Source organism: Nothoprocta perdicaria, unplaced genomic scaffold (assembly GCF_003342845.1).
Source record: "Nothoprocta perdicaria isolate Ctin4 unplaced genomic scaffold, notPer1 scaffold_51, whole genome shotgun sequence".
NCBI lineage: Eukaryota > Metazoa > Chordata > Aves > Tinamiformes > Tinamidae > Nothoprocta > Nothoprocta perdicaria.
In genome coordinates, this window is record NW_020455766.1 from 1,935,147 (window position 1) to 1,948,835 (window position 13,689).

At 37.8% G+C, this 13,689-nt stretch overlaps 1 protein-coding gene across 7 annotated transcripts in view; it reads left to right on the forward strand.

The window, feature by feature from the left end:
• The window catches only part of NRXN1 (neurexin 1), a 592,551-nt gene that overhangs the window by 491,026 nt on the left and 87,836 nt on the right, over positions 1-13,689 (forward strand). The gene's annotated exons all lie outside the window — the stretch shown is intronic.

Sequence of the window (13,689 nt, forward strand, 5' to 3'; positions counted from 1 at the left end):
TAGKTTTTTTTGCATGCAGCCTTAGAAATAGGCTCCAAGTTCAAGTCCCTACAACCCCATATAAAAAAAATTTAAAGATCCAACTGTTGAGCATAGGCACAAATGCCAGGAGCAATTTTGAATGCTTTTACAGAGATTCCACATGAAACAATCACAGAATATTTTAATAAAATGGCCTGTTATCACTATGTCCATGAAAAACATGGTCAAGACAGGGTATGGAACTAGAAAGTAAATGGTCCGTCAGTATTTACCTTGTCTGGATTTTTGCCTTAGAGTAATTTTTCAAGCTCTCTGACCATTGTTGTTGGGATTCAATATTCTTCATGCTGAAATGACATGTTTTGTGACCTGTGCGTGTGTGGTTGTATCTATCGTCTTTTTTCTTGATTCCTTCTGTGGACAGAAGTATTCCGTCTTTCATGTAACTTCCTTTGTTTAGAGTTTYGATATTCCTACAATCACATTTTCACTTTAAGTCAATCTCAATGACAGAGGTGACGTGAAGAACCCTCTGTTCTCCTTGGCGGTGATGCTCACAAACTTTGAGCTGTTCTCRCTACTTGTTGGGAGCAACATTTGCAAAGACAAAGTAAATCCGCATTTTTGTTTAAGAAGACAATACAAGGTGACTTATTCATGACAGAGTATTTTATTTCCCTTTGACCTAGCAGTGTTCAGAGGAAGGACAGGAGGACCTCTCAGGAACTAGCTATTTGGAAGTGTATGGAAGGCATGTAAGTGAAAGCTTTATRTAAAAATAGAGAGTCATGCCATAGATATGGCTTGTAAAAAATGTAGTTCATTAGTGTGAGAAGAGAGGAGACAATGCCAGCTGAATTAGTAATTCTTCTGTTATCAAGTAATGCCTCATGTGCAGCCCTGTGCCACGTGCTCTAGGTGACCCTGTGTGAGCAGGGGGTTGGACTAGATGACCTCTGAGGTCCCTTCCAACCTTAAACGTTCTATGACTCATGTATTATTTTCACCAGCAGTCAAAAATCGAGCAGTATCAGAGAATGCTGAAAGGAAAAAGCCTAGTGTACTGCTAAGGGTCCYCTCCCCCACCCCTTAAAGTTATATATTTTTTAATCTTTAATCCGAAACCTCTGTGCTTGCTATTTTAAAAATAAGAGGTGGAGATCATCTGTCTCAAGAGTTCATTAAGAAATATGTGTGGTACTTCCTTTTGGGTTATAGAGATTTACATTTCTGTAGACACATTCCTAATAGCCAGTCCARTCTATTCCCTTGTGTTATCATTGTCAGAATTACTACAGATTAACCTCTCTTCTTTCTGTGGTCTTTTTTGTTTGTTTATCTGCCTGAAGAACTTCTGTCTTTTCATTTTAATCTATTTGAAAGGCCTGTTTTGGCTTGAGCTTTTGACAAGTCTTTTTGTATACTTATGGTTTTAATCCTGAAAAATACTGTTTTYTGTGCTAATAACTTGATTTCTTTTCTCTATTAAATCTCTTCTGATTTCAAGTATCTGCAATAGAGTAGCTATTCAGCCTAATAGGTGTATCTAGTAAGTCTGATTTCCTTTATCTTTCTCTAATGGATTTAATTCTGCCTATTTTTTGGTTATGATTAAATATGCATTGTAGTGTGTATCTATGTCTCATTTTCAATATAACTTTATGGTTTATTAACAAAAATGGAGTTTTATTTTCCTATTCTCTTTTGATGTACCACTTCTAAGGCTTATCCCTATATTTTTTAAAAACCAATGTCCTTTAAGACATTATGAAATTTTTCTATTCCTCAGTGGCCTTTAAATAAGGAGCCACAGTGATACYCAAACAAGACACTGTAGTAAGTCTCTGTAAAAAGTGGTTTCAGTAAAGTTTCCCAAGTCAGCTATTTAATTTGACAGCTTATCAGGTTTTTCTGTCAGTTAATACTATATAATAATGCTCTTCTAAGTCTGCAGACAGATTTTCTTTTTTTCCTTTTCTTTTTTTTCATTTGGGTATCCCGGTGAAATACAAAGGCTCATCCTTCCTTAAACTTGATAGATCCTGTAATTAAATTCAGAACTTGATAAAATGTGTGGTATAGCTGTCATTACTTTATCACAGAAGCTAGAACACCTTTCAGTTAAATACAGGAAGATGGCACAATSCATCTAGTTTAGAAGAAGAAAGAAAATGTCAATGAGCAGTTATTCAGAAAGAGTTGTTCATAACTACTAAAAGAAAGAGGTATCTGKTTTTTTTCTTTCTTATGGCGAGTATACTTGCTTCCATAATTGGACATGGGGAAGCATGGAAATGTAGTTTCTTAAGACCYCAATTGTGGGGTTTCAAGTAGGTTGAAGGAAGCAGAAGAGGGCAATGAGGAAAGATCTCAGAATGAGACAAGGCAAATGTCTATCATAGCTGGTCCTCTCATGCTCTCCAGGAAGGCCATTATTAATAGTTCCTTCAAAAGTCAGATCATACAAGATGAAATATTGTCAATGCAGAGGGATTATTTTCCACACGTTTTGGTTTGACCCTTACAGACATATGTTTTGCTTGTAGCTTACAGTATTACATCTTGTCCAACACAGTAGAATAAATATAAAATAGAGGCTGAACAAGTRTCATTAGCTAAAAAGAAAATGCAGTAGATTGATTTTTTTATCAAGTACTTTTAGCTACTCTGTATTTCACTTTACAGTGTAATATTGATACTTCTGACAAATATATTTTGAGTTATTGATTCTGTCATTCTTCTCTTCTTTCCCAGTGCTAAGGCTATGTTGTGAATGTAGAGTTTTGACCAAATGCCAGGTTTCTCCCAGGTTCCTCTGTGTCTCTTTCTATTCAACCAGTTCTCCAGTAGACTTGGAGCTGTCTTGTTCAGGATTGCTGAGGGTTTTGTCATGTGCATTCTGTACTTCAATCACTAAACCAACCTGTTGTCTGCTGACTTCAGTAAAATTACTTGTGCATTACATATATTATTTGTAAAAGTGCTTAACTGTTTGGAACTGTGCCCMTTGTTGGGGACACCTGCCTTGATGTGCAAACATGTGCTTTTCCTCTGACTGATGTTATAATGCTGCTTTACTCATGACTGATACAACATGCAAGATGACATTGTGACAGTGTAACTCTGCCATATATTCCTGTTGTGATGCAGCTAGTTTTCATTAACTTCTAGGGCAACTGTGAAGTCAATATGAAGTGAGAGGCTTTCTCAGGACAGAACAAATCAATGCTGTGTTGAGCCTTCCAACCATATAATCTATCACATGAAAGATAAAATTAATTTTTCTGCAATGACATTGTATTTTAGGTGATCTCTGAAGAATTTTTTTTTTGTTGGGGGATACATTTGTACATATGCCACCAGATTAATTTTATTTGTATTGAGATGTGACAGCAGAACAATACTTTATGTCTTTAGGATAGGAACTTCTATTAAGCTAACTAATTCAGAAGTAGCCACTATAATTCATACTGCAGCAGGGGAAATGGCAACTTGCTCTGTCCTAGATATATTTTCAAGAGATGAACCAAGTGTCAAGGAGGATAGGCATTGCTCTCTTGAACGTGTGAGTATGTACTTGCTTTAGACTGTGTGTCTTCCCTTTGCACCGTGTAAGCACAGGGAAGACGGGTGGTATTCTGGCAACTATGTACATCCATCTCTCCATTCTGTCATGTGGATACCTTCTTGCAGTCTTAAGCCTGCTTGGTTTTTTTTTTTAAAAAAAAAAAAAAAAAAAAAAAAAAAAAAAAAAAAAGAACCTGTAACATCCATGCTCTGAAAATAACTTTTTATTTAATATTTCAGATTTCTGATTAATGTTAACTCAGTTGTGCCCAACTCTACACCATTATTGTTTTATAGCTTGCATTTAAAGGCAAGTTCAGTGTTTTCCAGGAATGAGTTTCCTTGATCCTAACAAGGTCTAGGAGGCTGCCCTAAACCAGAAGGTCTTTTGTGCACACTTCCTTGCTTGTCAGCAAGAGTGAATAGCTTGAATAATTTGTATGCCCACTGCTCTTATGAGCTTCACAAGAGCTAGACTACGTAGTATGCACCTTTCAAATAAGTCTCAAGCAGAAACTGAATACCCATCACTATCAGAGGTGCAGTATGCAATGAAGCACATCCTGATTTCATCCCTTCAAAAGCAGGAGCAACTGAATTAAAAACACTGAGGTTATTTGCTTGTAAATTGGTACGACTGAGATGCGATTGTTTTGTTTTCCTCAGCGGACCTTTTCTGAGTTAAATGGCTTTTCTGCTGCAGCAACAAGTTCAGTGGACATTAAAAAGTTGAATTCTGCACAATGCCATCAGAGCTAAGTGTATATATAAAGACAAATTTGATTTTGATGGTTTATGGAGTTGGTGGACATTAATAGACTGCTGGTTTAACATTTCAAAATTGTAGCTGCATAAGAAGAAGAAAAAATAAGTATGCCCTTTTCAAAAGAACAAACTGTACTAGAAGTTTTTCTTAACTGTAGCAGGCTGTGGGAACAAACCTAGAAAAAYATGCCTTCATTTCAGAGCACAGGATGTAACAAAGCCTCACAGCAATTTTCAGTCAGAGGATTCATGAGTACTTCACTTCAGCGTCCCAGTCCTGCATTTCATTCTCATACAAATTCCTTTTGAAGTCATGCGTAATTTTGTTTAAAATACAAAATCAGACTGGAGCTAGTGCTGTGATTACACCTTCAATTTCCAAAAGATGTTGGAAGATAAGGTATGTAGGAAGAATTTGGGCAAAGAAGGTTCAGGGTGGCATTCCCTTCTCTGGTGCTCATAGGTAACCTGTGTTGCATAAATGGTCCTTCATGAGACAAATTACCATCCCTGCATGTGTGACGCTGCTGTCTGGAGTTCTGTGATGCTTGGTCCTTCAGCCAACCTCCTGACTCTTAAGCATTGCCACGTTGCATGTTGGGATGACTTTGTGGAGCCTGTAAATCACAACCACAATTCACATTGTTCATCTCCAAAAGCCACTTAATGTAAAGCACCCAATATTGCATACAACAAATAGTTATCAAGGAGGACCATTTCTATCTGTGGCCTGAAAGTCTGCATGAAGTCATTCCTGTTAATGTGTGGCTCATGCAAAGTAGCAAACAACAGCAAGGTCAAGGCAGCAGTGCCATGTGAATATGGTCACTTGAGAAGCTAGTGTTTAAGGAAAAGTAGATTACAGTAGGGCCAAGGTGTGGGTCTATGATCAGAAAGAGATGGTTTTGACAGGAGAACTAGGGACTGTGACATGAAAATGCAGGAGTCTGAACAGGCACTTGTGGTCCCATCTTCCAGGGTTCTCTGCATGAAGCATCATTAGATGCTCTGACAGAAGGGACTATGGAAATGTTTTTGTGTGCACAAAAGGCTAAAATTGGTGAGGGTTTTGCCCTTTTTTGCGGAACTTTGAAACCAACTTTGGAATACAGTATTGAGATCTGGAGTCTGTGCTTCTGGGGAAAAGAACTGGATGTGTCAAAAGGACCCAGGAGAGGTTCTATCTCAATAGAATTTTAGTGTCAAAAAGAAAATGAAATTACTGGATTACAATATAAGTACTTTCAGAGTAGAAAATACTGGATACTCGCAGGACTCTTCAGCTGTGTCTAGAAAGTTATAGTCAGAACCAAGTACTAGAAGCTCAAGGCAGAAAAACTCAAGAAGTAGAGCACATGCTTTCAGCAGTGAGCCTTGCAATTCATTACTCTTAAGATTTCCTGTCCTTTCTTTAAGACCAGTTAGAGCCCATTACCAGTTATGAATTAACCGAGCAATAGTTTTATGGATGAATACAGGATCAGGCAGGTCAATATTCATATCCTGTGATAATGCAGATCAGGCCTATCTCTATGTTAGGTCCTTTATCAATATAAAAATATGTAAGGACTGTGCTAGCTTTGAATTATATAGCTGTAACTTCCCAGTAATTAATCAAGTTGTACGAGAAAATAAGAACACACTTCCAGGTATAATTTATGTGTCCCAAAATAGTGCTGTCCTATGGAATAACTTCAAATGTGTAATTCCTATTGAATTACATTAAGTACATGCTTGGAAAGGAGCAGAAAGTGAATACTGAAAATATCTTCCATCTTAACATAGCTTTTAAGCTTTGTATCTAGGAAAATGCTTATTAATTAGTTGCTTGCTCAACCATTTTATCTGATATCTTACAGTCTGTTGCACGTATGTTCAGACCAGCTGACTTTCGTTAAAGAATCTTCTACAGAATAGGCCTGCATCCAGCTTTTCCAGCTGAGCAAGAGAGATGAACCATGTTGCAGAAGTTCATCAGAAATGATGTGTTGTCCTTACTCTTTCCTTATCTGCCACTGCCCTGTGGCCACGTTGACCAAGAGGGTCCTGTCAAGAAGAGACAGTTGTCAAAATGGTAGTTTTGCCTTGTGCTTTTTTCGGTTGTAGCAATCTGTCCTGGTAGTCAGACGTATTATAATCTTAATTGCATATGCTTTAGATGTAACCTTATTTTTTTTTTTCTATAGACTCTAATATTCTACCTCAGAAGTAGTGCATGTATTAATAAAAGCAAGAGTGAGTTGTAGGTAAAATTGTCTTGTCCCATTTAAACTATTGATTCCAGGCAAGTAATTTAATGGTGATCATGAACTGATGGAATGAGAGTGCTTCCTTTATAGAGACTGGTATTATTTTTCTTAAATGATACTTATTTAACAGCAATGTCATAATATTTTATTAGAAAGATGTTGCACATTATAGCTGCTAATGCATCATCTGTTTAGAATTAGTGTTTATGTAATAGTTTAGCATTCCTAGTACCAACCATATAAAAATACTTTAAATAGAATATTGCATTGTATTTCACTCACTTATTAGTGCTTCATGTCATTGGAAGCTACTAGAATTCATAAAGTTGTGAAGCTGACAATATCCTTATCTGCTTTCTTCAGCATACTAGTGTCAGTATGTTTTTGAAAAGGTCAAGTAGTTTCTTGAGGAAAAAAAGTGAATGTGTAAATCGTGCTRGCAGAGCTATTTTCTTTGAAAGGTTGTTCTTTTGCCTATTTAACATTTCATAACTATTTGGAAGTAGAAGTAAAGTCTACCTTTTTGTAACTGCATTGGCAAATGGATTTATGTAAAAGAAAATCAAGAATGAAACCTATTGACAGCTGACTAGTGACTAYGTATTTCCCTGCAAAATCATGTAGAGTGAGATTGTCCAATAACGTTTGTTTTTTTCCGTTTTGATGTTTCAGCTCAGATTGACTGAAAATCAAGCCAATAAATTTCCAACTACACGTCAGCTAGATGCCAGCTGTAGGTTTTGCATTTAAATTGTGGCCTTGCTAACGGTAAAACTCCTCTCGTGGAAGTGTGTTCTGGACAACAGCTTAAGGATTTGGGGTACCTTAGTAATTCTGGCACAGGTCAGAGCTGGATACTAGTGGGGCGCACTGAAGCAGACTCTGTAGGAGAGGTTAGTATCAGTCTGTCTCGTCCTCATCCTCTCTCTCACCTGCTTTGTTCATCAGTGATTCTTTCTCCCACAGCAACACAGAGCAGAGGAAGACATGAGAAATCAGGAAGCAGAGCTCAGGAAAGTGATAAATGTGTTACAATAACCACAGCTTGCTTTCCCTTGGGAATATCCTAAACCGTAAAAGCAGGAAATTCTCTAGAAAAGATTTTAACGCAAAAATTTTTGCTATTTGAGCAATACAGGGCTTAATTTTCTTTAAGACAGCAATATAAAATGTTCACAATAATTCTTAGTCTTCTCAATTTGTCAATGCAAAAAAAACCTAAAAAGATTAAAAAAAAAAAAAAAAAAAACTGTGAACATCTTGCAGATTTAAAAGATCAGTTGTATTACAAAGTAATTGCATAGTGAGGCACTAGTTATCTTTTTTTTTTAAATTAGGGAATCAGATTATTTCACTTTTTTAAGACAGACAACTAAATCCCTGCTGGGGGTCTGCCCACGGTCCTGATGCTGTTGCGTGGTGGACTGCTCATTATAGCTCTGCAGTCCTAAAGCACTTCTCTGCTTTTATCTCAGTGAACATCTGTTTCTATTATTTACAGTTTCTGTTTCTGTGCCTTGCCAAAAGCATTACAAAAAAAAAAAAAAAAAAAGTATGTGTTCAAATTTAAACCTTTCCATTTGAAATAGATTATTCTTTTATAGTAAAAAGTCTGCAAGGCATAAATACACAAATTGAAATGCCACTTCTAGAGAGAACTGAAAGTCTGGGGCTTGCTTTGGCCAAGGGCTACTTTTTTTGCTGCACTGCTGACACTGAACAGATTTTTATCTCTTAAATGCCATTTTCTATCTGTGCGGGCGCATTTGGTTTCTTCTTCTTGGCAAGGCCTTGTCCAAATAAATGACCCTCTCTCATTGTGTCCCTCGACTTGCGTGTAATCCTGCATAACCCCCAGAGAAGGAGCTGCCACAGCCTGGCCAGGTGTCGTGGTTGTGACAGAGCACCCATATGCTCCAGGGCTTTGGGGTAACGTGATGGTTAACTCCAGCATTTTCATGCTTTGCAAGAACCTCTCATCAACCTTTTTAATATTTGGAGCCGCAGTCAAGTTACCCTGCCCTCTATTATTGAAGCTTGATGCTGAGTGCTTTGGATTTCTTATGATTTTTATGTCTCTGGTAACATAACTAATGTGAAATTGTTCTCCCTGCACCCTGTCCTCCCTCCAAGCAGCCCGCTAGGCTGATGCAATTGCAGGGACTTCGCTGAGCACAATTGAAAGCCACTTAACTTGGAAGAGAAAATATAGTTTTTATGTAACCAAGTGCAGAGTTTAACCGAAGGAGATATTTTAATTGTTTCGAATAATTTTAACGTTACCAGTGATCGAGAAGTTATACATTAAAAAAAAAAAAAAAAAAAAATTCCCAAAGCTTTTGAATTCAGTGAAAATATTAATGAAATGCATTGATATCAGCAATGACCTTTTGACAGTGTGTCCTATTCTGTCCTCAGCACTTTCAGTATGCTTAAACTTTAATTGGGAAAACTTGTGCATAGTTAATAAGATCCTTCTTATTGATGACTTCTGCTCGAATACTAGATACTCATGGGGATACAGGCTAATAGGAATTTAAAATAAGAGCTGAGGACAGTATTTTCCATTTGCCACTGTTCGTTTATATAATGTCAGTATTATTTCTGTCAAGAGACATTCTATATAACAGTTCTTAGCTATCAGGAATTGAAGATCATCTAGATTGCTACCTCAGCGAGAGTCAAAAGAGCACGCTGTGTAGTTGCTATCTCAGACCTAGGTTATTTTAGATACAGTAGAGCTGAAATATCCTCCATTTTTCAGTTGTAGAGAACCTTTTGAATAAGAACCAGATTACAGCTGACTTCTGTTTAAATTTCTATAGGAAAAAGCAACCTTAAATGCTGTGACATTATGATTTAGAAACAGTTCAGAGCCATTTTACCTTAGAGAACTGCAAAATGTCACCATCATAATGATGTGGAGCATGGTACTGTTCTTATAACAATTCTTTTTTTATACTTTAATCTTGCTCTTTAATGATTTCTATCAATTTTCCTGCCTATTTTAGCAGCAGCCATACAATATTAGCTCCTTAAATACTGCACAGGCAGTACAAAGGATCTTCTTAAAAAGCCTGATAACAGAATACGACCTTTAATTTGTCAGACAAGTCCTGTGTTTTCTTATCGCCTTCTTGTTTCTTTTCATCTTCTCTTGCTTGCTTTTTGTATAATACACCAATCTCTCAGTGCAAGCAATCCAACACTGCACAGACCAAGAGAGATATTGCCTTATAGCAAGGAAGTGTGAGTCAGGAAGACCAGATTATTTAATTGCTAATTAATCTAGGGAAAAATAATTAAAAACAAAACAGGGCAGAAGGTAGTTGATTTGAAGAGAAGGTTTAGATCTCCCTGAAAGTTTAATGAGAGGTCTCAGTTTCATCATGTAACACATTTTAGAATATGACTTAAGATTAGTATACTTAATATACAGGCATGAAGCACGGAGCTTGCAGCCGAGTGTGAGATGTTTGAGTACAGTTTGCAGTATTGGTGAAGACAGACTGGGAATGAAGCTATGCATATATCTTTTAGTCAGTTTGGGTTTGGGATTCTTTATCAAGGCAGCCTAAGAGTTCCTGCTTTGTCTTCAGCTATATTACAAAGCACCAGTGAATGGCAGAGTAGTCTGATATTAAGACCATCCTTCTGTAAGCAGCATGTGCTGACAGGAAAGCATACCTATTAGAGAGTTCTCATCTACCTTCGTTTTGAACATCGAAGGAGACCAAAATCACTCCTGAATGGTATTTAGCTCCTGATGCCTTAGGCCAAGCAAGGTCCAGAGATCTTCCAGAAGTGATCACTCTCACTTTGGGGATCTATGACCTATCAGAGGATATTTTAAGAGTTTTTCTGCTCTTGTTGACATGCTTTAACTCTGCTGAGTGTAGACCTTACCAAAAATTCTTTTTAATAGGCCTGTTCCTTTAGCTCCTCTACAGCCAATATCTATATAAACAAGTAAAAATGCCCTTCATAGGGCTGTTGAAGTTGAATCCATKATTGTTCTAATTTCAGATGGTCTTGGAGTATTCTTAAGAGTATTTTAAAGCAATGCGATTAAAATGGGAAGGGAGAAAACCCTCAGATAGTCTGAGCACTCCCACACCTGCAATGCCTCTGCCAGAGGCTTTAATCTGCCAGTGTGAACTAATACAAGGCTATGGAGAGGGTCCCTGCTCTCGTCCTGTGCCCAACACCTTCATGGCCTCGAATGCCCTGGCCAGCATGGCAAGAGCACTTGTATTCTGGCTACCTTTTGGGTTTTCAGAGATAATTATTTTTTTCTTGTTCTTTGGTTCTTTTTTCCAAGTTGCCTAGATAAACACCAGAAGCAAGATTACCAAAGAAACCAAGTTTGATAACTGTCCCATCAGAACCTGGGACCATGCTGGTCCCTTGCATTGAGCCATTTGTTGTACATACAGGGTTGCAGCTAGTATATGCTCTGTCCAGTCCTATCTACAMTCCTCCTTTGTCTGGGCAACTGCCATTGCCGACAGGTAGCAATCGTGTCCAGTATGTGGTAATATGTGGATACAGAGATAAGAGCAGAAAATGTTCTGACCTAATAGTGGTTTGTGCCCTTGCTACAAAGACTCGCTCTTTCTACTTTAGCCTATTTATTGTAATATTTCCTCTTTATTGTATTTCCAGTTAGTGCTAACATAGAGACAGAAGGTGATGCACAGCCTTGACTGATCCATCTGGAATTTCTGCATTCTTGAATCAAATATTGGGTGACTCTGTGAGCACTCATCAGAAATAAGGTCAGGCAGTACCAGTATCCCACAAGCACAATGATTTGCTGGGCTCACCTGCATCGCTAGTCCTCCGCCCCATCCGGCCCAGCCTTGGGTCAGTTTATCCTAAATCCGGGGTGTTGTGATGGAGAAGATGATCTTGCATTGCAGGCATGAAGGCAAGTTTCTGATGGCTGCCAAGTTCAAGATGCTTGTGGATAAGAGCAGGGCTGTCTGCAAAGGTAGTGGGCAGGATTACAGGATGAGATGTGCTGTGGATTTTTTTTAGGAGCTAGGTTTGTTAGGAGTAAGACTTCTTAAGGTCTACAGTGGAACGTGAAGTAATGTTATAGCCTAAGACACCCCATTTGTGGTACAGTGTGGAGGGGAAGTCTGGAGACATGCTGTGGCTCTGCAGTGTGCTCAAGCCCAGATGACCTCTATAAGGGGTCGTGATSAAGTATAGTAATGTAAGCATAGCCAATCAGATCCTTAGATGACAAAGACAGTAATTAAATTTGAGTCTTACTATAGCTGTAGAGAATGTCTGTGTACTGGCTACTCAAGGCTCATTACAGCCTGAGTCTGTCATATGGTTAAAATCCAATTTACACTGGGACTGTGACAACGCTGAAAGCATTGATGTATAGCCAAGAAATGGAGCCAGTGCGAACACCAGCCTTACATGCACAAGCTGGATAGACATTTGTGCTTGTAGTTGGTAACATTTACGATATCACTCCCTCTTCTGCTGGGGAAAGGCAGRCAGCATGTGCAGTGTCATGTGTTACACAAGTTTTCAACCAAAGTTTTATGTTTTCAGTACATCGTAACATAAATACATATGTGTGCGTATATAGTGATTAGTGTATGATTAGAAAGAACTTTATTATGGGCCATTACCAAACATCAGTTAGGCTGTGCTTTTATTTCCTAGGTTAGTACCTAAAACACCTTGTAAGTTGGGAATAGAAGAGTTGTTTGCTCCTCTGCAACAGAGCCTTCGTGATGTCTTCTCATGTTGCTCGTTTGCTTTCAGTCAGATTTCTCCCTAACTGTGTCTGGAGGAACGATATGGGTCTCTGCCTTCATCTGAGAAGACTCTTCCTCGTGTCAGGAGGCTCATAATTCAGAAACAGCAGTGTCAGGATCATCATGTGCAAAATTGGAGGGAGTGTTTTTTATAGAGGGTGGTAGACCTTGGTTTCATCACTTCATGTTATTTATTTCCCTAACATATCACTAGGTTTAACAAGGCGAATTTGTATTCTGTTTAAGGGTTTGTTTCAATGGAAACATTCTCTAGTCTTTGGGTTGTTCTTCACAGACTCTCGATTTTCAACCTTCTTATTCTCTTTCAAGGATGCTGCTATTACACATCAATAACTGACACCTTTATTTCAGAGAACAAAATGGAATTACACTCCAGTACTGACAATATAATAAATCAGGTGGGATAAAATACATATTAGTGAAGTTCAGATTTGGTCTGTCCCAGCTGATCTATAGATACAAAGGTATGATTAAGGATTTTTGAGACTGTTTCTTCTCAGTCTTACCACAAGATTTAGATCCAGCTCAAAGATTTGACCTTTGTTGCTCTCTCTGCTTACTTTGATTCTTGAAATTATTGTTGTTCCCTTGAAGTCTTTCTGCTTGTACAGAACTAATATTGTGTTATGACAAAATACTGTCTACTTGGTAGAAAGAATGAAGCCATCCAGAATTCAGTTAGGGAAGGCAATGTCACAGTGCCCATCCTGAGTRATTCATTTGTACCCAGCTTTTTTAATCAAAGAAATCTTAGCTTCATAACTAAGAAAGTCATGCTCCATAGTCACATAGGTGTCTACAATTGAAGTGTAGGCATATTATTGTTTAGGGTTATTAGTTTTCTCTGAATTTCTGTTCAAAAGGATGCATGTCCAAGTACTTGCTCTGTCATAAGSGTTAGAGAAGTAAAAAAGCCACAGGTTTATTTAGAGTATGAAAATATCTAAGTAACCTTCAGAGAGAGGGGAAAAAAAAAACACCTTTCAAGAAGTTTCTTATAGTCCACAACATTGGTGAAATTAGCATAAAAAAGTGTGCAAGGAGTACTTATGAAAAAAGTCTGTGATATTTGTTTTCACTACAAGGTGTAAGATCACTGGATGAAGAAGTAAATGAATATAGTTTTATCGAATTCAGTGAACCTATCCAGATTTATTGTAGTCAACCCAAAACAGCTCTTTGGGGAGAGGCAGTTTCTGAGATGATGTGTGCTTTTTGGAATGTAATAATAGAATTTTTGTTGCTTTTATGTTGTTTCCATTATTTGGAATGCTGCTTGTTAATTCTGTTATATCATTTTTCCAATGTACTTGGGTCACCTA